Source organism: Nelumbo nucifera, chromosome 8, assembly GCF_055504915.1.
Source record: "Nelumbo nucifera cultivar China Antique chromosome 8, China Antique-T2T, whole genome shotgun sequence".
NCBI classification, from domain to species: Eukaryota; Viridiplantae; Streptophyta; class Magnoliopsida; order Proteales; family Nelumbonaceae; genus Nelumbo; species Nelumbo nucifera.
In genome coordinates this window covers 55,641,628-55,653,416 of record NC_142656.1, presented here as the reverse complement: position 1 = coordinate 55,653,416, position 11,789 = coordinate 55,641,628, and the positions used below count along the sequence as shown (strand labels likewise).

At 41.5% G+C, this 11,789-nt stretch overlaps 1 pseudogene across 1 annotated transcript; it reads left to right on the top strand.

The window, feature by feature from the left end:
• The first annotated feature begins 5,952 nt into the window (after positions 1-5,952).
• On the top strand, positions 5,953-9,862 carry LOC104589214 (putative disease resistance protein RGA4; annotated as a pseudogene). The gene is made up of 3 exons (XR_016079727.1): positions 5,953-7,610; positions 7,658-8,565; positions 9,610-9,862. The product of XR_016079727.1 is annotated as a putative disease resistance protein RGA4 (transcript).
• The last annotated feature ends 1,927 nt before the right edge of the window (positions 9,863-11,789 follow it).

Sequence of the window (11,789 nt, the reverse complement as noted above, 5' to 3'; positions counted from 1 at the left end):
TGATTAGATTGAATTGTAGCAGGTGTAGTTTTTTATATATATTTTTTGGATTTCTCATGTTATTTCGGTGTTTGGTTCAATTTGGATTGGATTAGACCCAACTTAGTTCATTTGCATTTTATTTGGACTAGACTGGACTTCGTTTGTATGGATTTGGTCCAGTCCATTTGTAAATGAACCTATATTGGATTGGACCAGATTGTACCAAATCCAGTCCAATTGATAGCTCGAAATAAACATCTATGCTGATGATTTGGGAGACCTAGGCTGATGGTTTATGACTACTAAAACAATTTTTTTTAAGAATGAAAATGAGCAATGTTAGGCACTTGTTAGTTTGAAAAGAATTTATTTTTTGGGAAAAAAGTGTTTAGTTCATAGCAATATTTTCTCATTTTTACCCATTCTTGTCCATTTTGGAATTTCATCTTAGGCAAGAATGAGAGTTGAACCAAACATGGCCTTACCACTCATCAAGCCCATTTGGTACTCCAGATGAACTATTATTTCACAAGCCTACCACCTATTGCCATTTAAGAGCTTTTGGCTACCTCTGTTATGTTAGTACAAGAATGATAGATAATATAATCTGGCTTCTAGGCAAATATTTATTTCATGGGTTGTGGTCTTCTTTGTGCATAGATTTCCTTGGGCTGATTGTCTATCATTAGTGGTGTTCGGGCAGTGCCCGAGCTGGCCCAAATCACCATGTGTCACCCCCATGGCCGAGTTCCTTGAGCCATGTTAGCACTGTCAATGACAGACACATCATAAGGAAGTAGAGTTCTGCTCGGACAAGGAAACACATCACCGCCAAGGACAGAACAATCCCTATATCCTGGAAAGGCGATCTCACCCCAGCAACCTCGAAGTCCGAGTCCAACCACAACTCTAATGCCCGGCTATATAAAGGCGCCTCTACTCAAGGGACCTTTTGACTTCTCCTCCTCTTGGGCATCCCTTACTTTCCACTGCAAACGTCAGAGTGCCTACCTGCACATTAAGAACAATCATGCCTAAGAACACCTCCTACCGCTTTGCAGCCAATACCCTATCTCAAGGATCTCATTCACTCTGCAACTATCCACCTCGGAAACCCCAACATCAGACAATGATCGACCCCGCGTAGTTCCATGCGATGTACCAGAAGGTTGATTGTATCCTCACTATGAAGGAGATGCTAGGGCAACCGATGCATGCCCCCCCCCAAGCCACTCGCCCTATCGTGTAAGTGCTTACCATGGCTGATCCTCGTACTGAGGACTCCAAAAGGCATCATGTAGATCAACATGGGGCCCAATCTGACCATGAGTGTCCACAACCATCTCAGAGGCCTGACTCCCCAACTCGGCCTCGTGTGCACGACAACCATTGTAGATCCCATCACTTCGGCATCTGAGTTCCGGCGAGGGAATGACTTGACTAACGTTCGCAGTAGTCACCGATCTTGATAGATGAATCCAGCTCTGTCGAAGATTGGTAGGCAGTCCCAAAAGCAGAGAAGTTCATGAATGTGGTACCGTCTAACTGAGATGCCGAGATCAAAGACCTTTGAGAACGGTTGGTCGAATTGGGACGCAGCCAAGCGGATCACAATGTAGCTCCTCCAACGACCCGACCAGCAAAGTAGCGTTACGACTAACATCCCTTGAAAGAACCCATCTTCGTCCATGAGAACGTTGGTGAGCTTCCCCTTGCCAGATGGCATCCACCACAGCTTGAGAAGTATAATGACACCCCAAATACCAACGATCATTTCAAAGGGTTCAAGGTCATCATGATGCTCCAAAGCTCACCGAAAGGCTTAATGTGCACGGCTTTCATTGCTACCCTCCACGAAGTCACCAACACTTAGTATGCCTCACTCCCGTTGCGGTCCATAGCCTTCTAGGAGCATTTTGAAGCATAGTTCCTGGTGTAGTTCACTACTAGCTAGAGGCAATGGAAGACATCAACCAACCTTATGCAGGTGCATCAGAAAACAAGGAGAGACCCTGAGGCACTACTTGGCGAGGTTTAACGCTGAGGCCCTTTAGGTCCCCCCCCCCCCTAAACCAGTCGGTGGCCGTGGTCACCATCATGAATTGACTACGTCGTCAATGTTTAGCTTCTCTCTATAGAAGAATCCTCCCCCCACTCTACTGCACTCATGAAGTACATGCAGAATTATATGAACGTCGAAGAGGCCCAAGTGCTATGCAGGGATGAGGAAGACTAGCACAACCGGAAGGTAGAGAGACTACAATGGCCGAAGACTGGACCGAGAAGGTAAGAGATAGGATGACCGAACCGATCATAGGCCAAGAACCTCGTTGTTGATGTATCGCAACATCACTTAATTCAACACTCTGCGGTCCGAGATACTGATGCAAATCTATGACCGCGTTTTTGTCAAGTGCACCCAAAATAATGAAACCTAAGGCAATAAGAGAAATTGTGACAAGTATTGCGATTTCCACTAAGACCAATGCCACGAGACCGAAAGCTACCATAGTCTTCGCCACCACCTGATAATCCTCATCCAATGTGGATACCTCTGCGGGTTCATTGATATCAAAGAGTATAAACCCAGAGAAGAGGCATGCTGCACTGACGAGTCCCCAGCCCGAGCTCCCCCATTGGGGTCATCGTTGTCATCTTAGGCGGGACGACCCTCAGAGGGGAGAACAACTAGGCATGGAAGATCCACATGGAAGATCTAGAGGAACAGGAACTTAGGAATGTATTGACAACAATTGGCATCGAGCACTAATAGAGACCTCACTGTACAAACTCAAAATAAGAATTTTCTTTAAGAGCAAACGAGCAAACACCCATACATAGCCCGACTGAACTTTGACGGCTAAGGCTGCCGACCCACAACTTGCATGATGCATTCATACAAGTCTATAGTGTGACGGCAACCTCGTCAAAGACTCGTCCAACCTCAGATGGTTGAGGCCTGACATTCATCACATGAAAAACCCAACTGAGCATAGATGGTCAAAGCCATGACAAGCCCTCGACGGGTGCTATGGGAATGGCGTCCCTGCCACATAATGACAAGAGAATGACCATCGAATCCTGCGCACCCTCTTGACTTGTAGTCAGAAAAGAGCTAATTGAAGACCACAGCTAGCCCAGTCAAAGAGTGTGAAGCTCTCCTAAGCCAGGTGCCACTGAGCTCCTTGGTAATGTTGAGAGTTCAGAAGCACCTTGGCTAGCATAAGACTAAGGCCACGAAGCTAAAGACCTTGGTCGTCGAGCATTAAGCCTAAGACCTCGACCAGCATGAGACTGAGGCCACGAAGCCGAAAACCTCAGCAACGAAGTCAAGGACCTCAATCAACACAATGCCGAGGCCACGAAGGTTGAGGTCCCAACATAAGCTTAGGTGTCGCCAAGCTCCCTAACAACGTTAGGAACATGGGAGCAAATCGGCCAGCATTAGACTGAGGCCACAGAGTCAATGACCCTGACCATATAATACCAAATCTGCGACCTCAACCAACATAAGGCCGAGGCCCTGAAGTCCACAACCTCGGCCATTGTAGGACTTTAAACACGTAACCAACAATCCCAAGTCCTCGATAAGAGAAAGAAGGAAAGAGAAAGACACACCATGACAAAAGAACATGCTCTGGAAAGAGAATAATTCCATTAACAAAAAGAAGGCTACATCGATTGAAAGCTCAAAATACCGAGATATGTACAACAACAAAAACAAAAAGAAGTAAAAGAACAAAAATGAAGACTGATGGTCAACTCTTCATGGGGGGATCGTTCGCCCTAACCTAGCCGCTAGCCGCCATGGCCTTGGCTGCCCCAGTGACCTCTTGAGCCGATCCCTCGAACTCAAATGGGCTGAACACCTGAACGATCTCGGCTACCTTCGAAAACTGGCACATCACCCACCACTGATAGAGGGCAATCCCCTCTTGCCAAGAATTAGTGGCATAGTCATCCAACTCGTTCTGATAGGCCTCCAAAGCCTTGTACTCGGAGATGCCCTACTCCTTCTCCCGAGCCATCTTCGCCTTAGCCTCCTCAAGCTTCTTCCTCACCTGGTCACTGAACTCCTTGAGTTCGTGAACCTAACTCTTCAGCTTATGGACGGTGTTGTCCCTCTCCTTGACGTTGTGCTTCAGCTCAGCCATCTCCGCCTTCAATTGGGCATTCTTGGCCTCCCTTGTTTCGTATAGTCGTCGTAGCCCACAAAGGCAATCAACAAGGCCAATGAAAGAGCACACACTAACTACAAAATACCCAATAAGTTAATACACAGATGGAATACCAGCTAAAGATAAGAGGTGGAACCAAGCTTACTGCCATAATTTGATGGAAAGTTGCGCTCTCCAGGAACCTGTTGGTTAAATTGTGATGCCATTAACTAATTAATAAAAATAAAAACAGAAGTATAGAAAATTTTATATAATTTACAAAGAACTTTAAGCATATCCATAATATTACATGTTCATGATATTAAACAAAAATATGTGTGGATAAATGAGAATAATCATTATTAATGAATAAAATGACTAAAAGTACAAAAAAATATTGTATTACATATAGCCTTTTCATGGTCAAATAGTGGCATCATCTAGTTGGTTACTGATCAAGTCAACCGTGGTTCTGTTTTTAGGATTCGTTCTGTTCATAGATAGGATTAAAATCAAAATCCCTAGGAATTGGAATCGGAATCACCTATTCCTAACACCTATTTGGTTCAACCAAGAATCAAAATTGGAATCCAATTGTTGTTTGTTTCATTTGGAGTTGGAATTGGAATCAATTGAAAATTTTTTATTTTGTATTAGCTTATTTATTACTTTATTAACTTTTTATGAATACATAACTATTGTTTTATTAGTACTTTATTATTATTATTTGTTAGTATGTAATAATTAATATCTTAATATTTATCAAATTAGGGATATTTTATCTAGGGGGGGGGGGGGCTTGAATGGCCATTCTCCCATATGGATTCCCTCAAGAATGGGAGTTGGAATCCCATTTCTTCCAAACAAATAGTTGGAATCGGAATAGAACATTCCATTCCAATTCCAGGCGCCCATTCCAAGAAACCAAACGGATCCTTAATTAATTTGCTTGTTAATTAGGGAAATTAATTAAGAATTGATAGGCAGAAATGCTCAAGTGTTTTAAGAACCCCGCTGAGTCATTTGAAATTAATTTTATTGCAACTTCTAATAATCCAACAGAAATCCCAATTGTACCTTGGGGCTAATTAACGATTGAGGAGTTTTAATTGAGGTCCCATCTTTAGATTCTCATGATGAATGTTGTATATATTTCTTTAAGAAATGTTCAGTCAAATTCAAATTAAATGACCATATGCAATTGGAGGCATTATACAAAATATATCAATTATATTGAATTAAGTAATGGGTAAGTTCAATTAAAGTTCATCACTAGGCGAAACAAAAACATTTGTTATTAATTAATGTTTGGCATGCAATAGTAGTAGCCAGTAAGAAGAGGTAATCCGAAAAGTCTCTCAAATCCAACGTACAAAACCTGGAATCAATTCCATTCCTGACAAGTTATTTAATTAATTAATTGAGCCATGGAATCAAGTGAAGGTTTGCTTTGGTAAGTAAAGGATGAGGATATCCCTTGCTTCTCAGGCAGGCAGGAATTAAATTCCTTAATTGCCCAAAGATCACAGTGGATGATGATTCCCTTTCTCTTAGGTACAATTGCTCTGAAGGAAAGCAAAGCTACATTCAGTACGTGATGGAGACAAGGCTTTCTTTGGTATATTTATTTGCTTTAGGGAGAGGGGCCGGGTCGACATGCTTAGTTCTTTTCTTCCTAATTCAACTTTCAATTTGTTCAATAAGGTAAGAATCCTCACAGTATGGACTAACAACATGCATGGAGATTTGATCTATTTAAGACACTGATTTACGTCCACTTTGTTGCAAGCAAATTGCAATACATATACAGAGAGCTAGCTAGTGTTGTTGTTGTTGTTGTTTTATTGTGGTTTCAGTTAATTTCTTGGGGTTATATAATTAATTAGAAAGATGGCTGCAGAAGCTGTGACTAGTGTTGTCACGGAGGGGATCATCAGCAAGTTGATCTCCCTAGTTGCTGATGAGATTGGTCTGGCCTGGGGCTTGAAGGGACAATTGCGAAAGCTTCGGAAAACTTTGGTGGGGATTCAAAATGTACTTCAGGAAGCTGAGTTGCGGCAAGAGAAAAGCAAGAACGTGAAAGATTGGTTGATGCGTCTAAAAGAAGTGGCTTACGAAGCTGATGACATACTGGACGAATATGCAACAGAAGTTTTGCGACGCAAGATAGAGATTGGAAACAACATGAAGAAGGAATGCAACTTTCTCTCACCCTGCTCCAATCCAGTTGCATTTCGTCTTAAGATGGCTCATAAGATTAGGAATATCAATGCACAATTAGATGAAATGAATAAACAGAGGGAAGTGTTTGGTTTTAGAAACATGGCCTCTGGTAGTAGTGTTGATCATAAGGAGAGAAGAATAAGCAACCGTGAAACCACTGCATTTTTAGATGAAGAATTACCGGTTGTTGGGAGGGATAAGGATAAATCAATTATCATAGAGAGGTTAATTGATAGCAGCAGCCAAGAGACTACTGTCGTCTCTGTCCTTCCCATTGTTGGGATGGGGGGATTGGGCAAGACCACATTAGCTAAATCAGTCTACAATAATAAATCCATCCATGAGTGTTTTGATTTAAAAATGTGGGTGTGTGTGTCTGATGACTTTGATGCCAAAAAACTGGCTTGGAAAATCATAGAATCAGCTACAAAAAGGAGTTGTAGCCTAGATAATTGGGATACAATTGTAGGAGAAATTGGAAAGACGTTAGAGGGGAAGAGATATCTACTTGTCCTCGATGATGTTTGGAAGGAGGATGACAATGATGAACAATGGAGTCGCTTATTGACAAGTTGTTTATCAGGAGATGGTGTTACTAGAGGAAGCAAAATCCTTGTAACAACACGCAGTGAGAAGGTTGCATCCATGATGGGGGGTAAACCTCTAATGCACCGTTTGAAAGGTTTATCCGATGAAGATTGTTGGTCCATATTCAAACGAAGAGCATTTGGTGGTGGGGTGGTTGATGTGGGAAGGGATAAAAATATTATTGTAGCTGATGATGATCTGGTAGAAATCGGAATGGAGTTGGTGAAAAAGTGTAAAGGTGTGCCATTAGCAGCGAAAGCACTGGGAGGGCTGATGTGCAACAAAAGGTCAAAAGAGGAGTGGGTGTCGGTGAGAGAGAGTGGAATTTGGAGGCAATACGAAAATCTTACCAGCACTAAAGCTTAGTTACGATGATTTGCCTTACTATTTGAAGCAGTGTTTTGCCTACTGCTCTGTGTTTCCAAAAGGTGATGACCTTTATAAAGAAGCTTTGAAAAGGCAATGGATTGCACTTGGGTTTGTGGTTAGAGAAGATAATGATGAGGTTTCATTGGAAGATACCGCTGAGGAATACTTTAATAGCTTATTGGGTAGGTCGTTTTTCCAAGATGTAGAGATATCTGAATCTACAGGCGAAATATATGCATGATTTTATGCACGACCTTGCACAATCAGTGAATGGGATTAGCAATGAACCAGGCCGGACAACTGTAAGGAGACTGCGTTCTCTTCTTATCCTCAAAATCTGTTTGATTATATCTCAAACCTTAAGTGCATACGCGTGTTGGCCTTGACTTATGACTATTTTGAGAGTAGGGAGGATTTGGTGTCACCTGAGATCGGCAAGATGAAACATTTAAGATACCTTGACCTCTCATTTATAGGCATTCGACAATTACCCGACTCAATCACCAACCTCTACAACTTGCAGACGTTGCTGCTCTTTGGGTGCAAGAATCTCAAACAACTCCCACGAGATATGAGAAAGATGATTAATTTGAGGCATCTGAATATTGCTTTGAGTGGCATCGAGAAGATGCCAGTGGGCGGCAAGGATTCTGGTATTGGTATTGGAGAGTTGGAGCAACTCAATCATCTTCGCGAATTAATTATAACTTTCAAAGCTGGCTGGTGCCACAATCTCAACCTTGATAAACAAACAATTATCTGCTCAAAGTTATTGAAGGAAAAACGCAACCTTCGTTTTCTGATCCTCCGCTGGGAAACAGACGACGCTTCTTCTTCTGTTTCGAATGATCTACTGCAGGATCAGGAGGTCGATTCATCTGTTCCGGATGTGCTGCTGGAAACTCTCCAACCTCACTCCAATCTGAAATATTTTTTTATATCTGGATTTACTGGCACAAGATTACCTTCATGGATTACGATGATTGAACGAGTGAGAATAGCAAATTGTTCTAATCTGACATCCCTGGCACAAAATTACTCTTTGGTGTCACTCAATGCACTATGGATCATCAATTGTCCCAACCTGACATCCCTGTGGGAAGGGATCCAAGGCTTCACATCATTAAAACGGTTGCACATTGAAGATTGTCCCCATTTAACAATGAGATATAACAGACAGACAGGGGAGGATTGGAACAAGATTGCTCATATTCCAGATGTCCACATCGACATGGATTAATCCAAGGTTAGTCCATACATATATCCTCTCTCTTTCTCTTTATCTTTCTGTAATTAATTCATTTGTATGTTCTAATTTCTTTTATTTCTATAAACTTATTCTAATTTAAACAATATAATTAATTATTCTTATTGTCTTTATCCCTTCCATCCAAACACAAATTTGATTACAGCTAATTTTATTTTTTAGATGATCTACTACCTTTTTCTATATATCTACTAGATACTCCCCACCCCACCCCGTCCCTCTCTCTCTTTCTTTATTTTCATCATCTTAATAAATTAGTAAATTCCAATAATTTCGCCAAATCATCATTACTTTACTAGCTATCTCTGCGCAAGTATCATGATTAAAAAATAAATTAGAGTTTGGTTAAATAATTTAATCATAGTTTTGGTTTTTTGTTTTTTGTCCTTCAGTAGTAGTACATGATATTACCATGCATTGATACGGTAGAGAGCAAAAACTAAACCAGTGTCTGAAATTGAAATTGAAACCCCTCATCTAAATATTCACTTCACATTAATAAATATTTGATTTGGCTAACATGATTTTACATCTGATGTATCTCCAGGGCAGAGTTAACTCGTGTTTGTTGTGTAATGTCTATTATACTATAAGTAGAATTGTGTTGTGTTGTGTTGTGTTGAGAGACTTGGATCCAATAATTCAATAAACTTAATTAGTGGAATTTCCAAATTTTAAGGTACTATTATTGCCATATCATCTCAAAATTGATAGCACCTCCATATGTATTATTGAAATACACTAATTAAATCAATTTCTTAAATCCAACTAAAAGCTATGTAACTCTCTATCTAAACATACAATGGGCATAAAAAGGGCATATATATCCTTTACTCTCATTGTAGAAACTACCCACTTATAACTGTCTATAAATTATCCATGAATTATAAATTGTTTTGTCTTAGAGATACTTTTACTTATCTGCAAACGCACCTACATGTTTACTAATAGTATATAAATGTTAGTAACTATATTGTATTTTTATTTCTTGTAATTGCTTTTTTTTCTTCTCTTTCCCTGTAGGATGTGTTTTGTAATGAAGCTGCTTCTCTCTTTTGCCTCATAAAAAAAGAAGAAAGAAAGAAAGAAAAAATTAGTGTGGCCACATATGTCATGTATCGCTACCATGGAGGAAGTGAGGACAGCTTGTAATATAATGCATTGATTGCAATAGTAGTAGAGGTTGTATTATGTGTGAATGTATGTATGCTTGCTTTCATACAAGATTTGAAAATCATCGTCAGGTTAATAAGCATCATTTATTTTGACCATGCAATCCCAAAATCTGTTTCATCTTCTACCTATGTACCTAATTTATTATTTCTGTCCTGTATTCAGTCAGAATAATCTTGATGATCCATCATCAATCAAAGTGGCATTCATAAATATAGATATTTCAATGAGAATTAAATAAAAAGTAAATAATCACAATCTTAAAAGTAGCATAGGTGGAAATATGGCATCATATAGATGACGCACGTAAAACCAAACTGCAATTGGAACATATTCAAGAATATAGATATTGCATGTTAGACTCTACCAATATGACCCTATTATAATAACAATATGCACAAATGAAAATTTAAAAGCAACATTTGAAGTAAAACTTGATTTTGCCCATGTCGAAGAGGCGATTGTGTTTTATATGGTGAGGAGGTTTTCGTTAGTTTGGTATTTTGGCCCTTAGGCTCTAGGAGCGATTCATAGTCCACTCTCCTTATCATTGATTTTGCCCATGCCGAAGAGGCGATTGAGTCTTATGTGCCCATGCCGAGGAGACGACTGGGACTTGTATGCCCATACCGAGGAGGCGACTGGGACTTATGTGGTGCCGATGTCTTTTATTAGTTCAGCACTTTAGCCCTTAGGCACTAGAAGCGACTCGTAGTCCACTCTCCTTGATCTTTGATTTTGCCCATGCCAAAGAAGCGACTGGGTCTTATGTGAAGCTGAAGTCTTTTATTAGCTTGCCAGTTTGCGCTTGGGCCAGTTTGCCAGGTCGGCGCCTGTGCCAGGCTGCCAGGTCGCGCCTAGCCAGGCTGCGCTGCATCAGCCTCATTAGTGACGTCGGTTACCACTCCTACAAGAAGCTACTAGGAGCTCAACCTACGGGGGTAGCACTACTGACTTTAGGTCACTAGCTCGCACGGGAGCCTTGGAAGGCTCGACTAGTAAGGGCATCCATGCAATCTGTTGGCTGCCTACTCCTGTAGACGCCACGAAGAGTGCATCTTTGTAGAGGGTACCTCGTGAAGAGCACTGATGAGGCTTTATTCGAGTTGAAATAAAGTTGGTAGAACTGCTTAATCTGTTGGCCATCAACTTCCTGCATAGTCTTTGAGTTCATAAAAAATGAAGACTAAAAAGTGAGAGCTTTTAGTTTCTAAAAAATGAGAACTTAGCTTTTTGCATCGTTTTCCACAGACTGCGCCAATTGATGAATCAATTTTTGGTGATGGCCAATTTTTTGTGCTAAGTACCTCGTCCTTTGGTCTGCTTCCAAGTGGCCGATGACTCAGGCCGAAGTGGAGAACTTTGGCTGCCGAGCTGAGTCGAGCTAGGTAGGCTAGGTGGCAAGCTGACTATAGTGGCGAGCTGCCTATGAGGAGCTGACCAGGTGCCGAGCTGCTTGTGAGGTGTCGGGCTAACTACGTACCGAGTTGCCTAGTGGCAAGCTGACTATGAGGTGTCGAGCTGGATTGATGAGTTTCGTTGCTCTTTAGAGAACTACAAGGAACCAAATGTCAGAGGACCCGAGGTGGCTAACCCGACGATGTCACTCCAATGCTTAAGTTAGTACTCTCATAGTAGACTGCAAGCTAAAAAATCATAAAGTATGAGAGTTAGAATCTGCTTACTTGCTCACTTGCTCATTTGCTCCTTGTCATTGGGGTTGGTGCATTTGTATAGGCCTTGCTCATGTACCGCACCCGAGATCTCCGGGAGGTCGTGTGTCTAACTGGTTCGAGATCTTCGGAGGTAACTTCCATGCATCTTAACCATCTTCCGGAATGATGGCCAACCTCCAAGGATCGTGGTGTATGCATGCCGAATTTGTCGGCGAGCATGCCTCGCAGGTCGCCAGGTCGACACCTGGCCCAGGCCGCCATTTCGCGCTTGGGGCAGGCTGCCAAGTCGGCGCATGTGCCAGGTCACGCTGGGCTAGGCCGCCAGGTTGGACACCATCAACTTGACAAGTTATT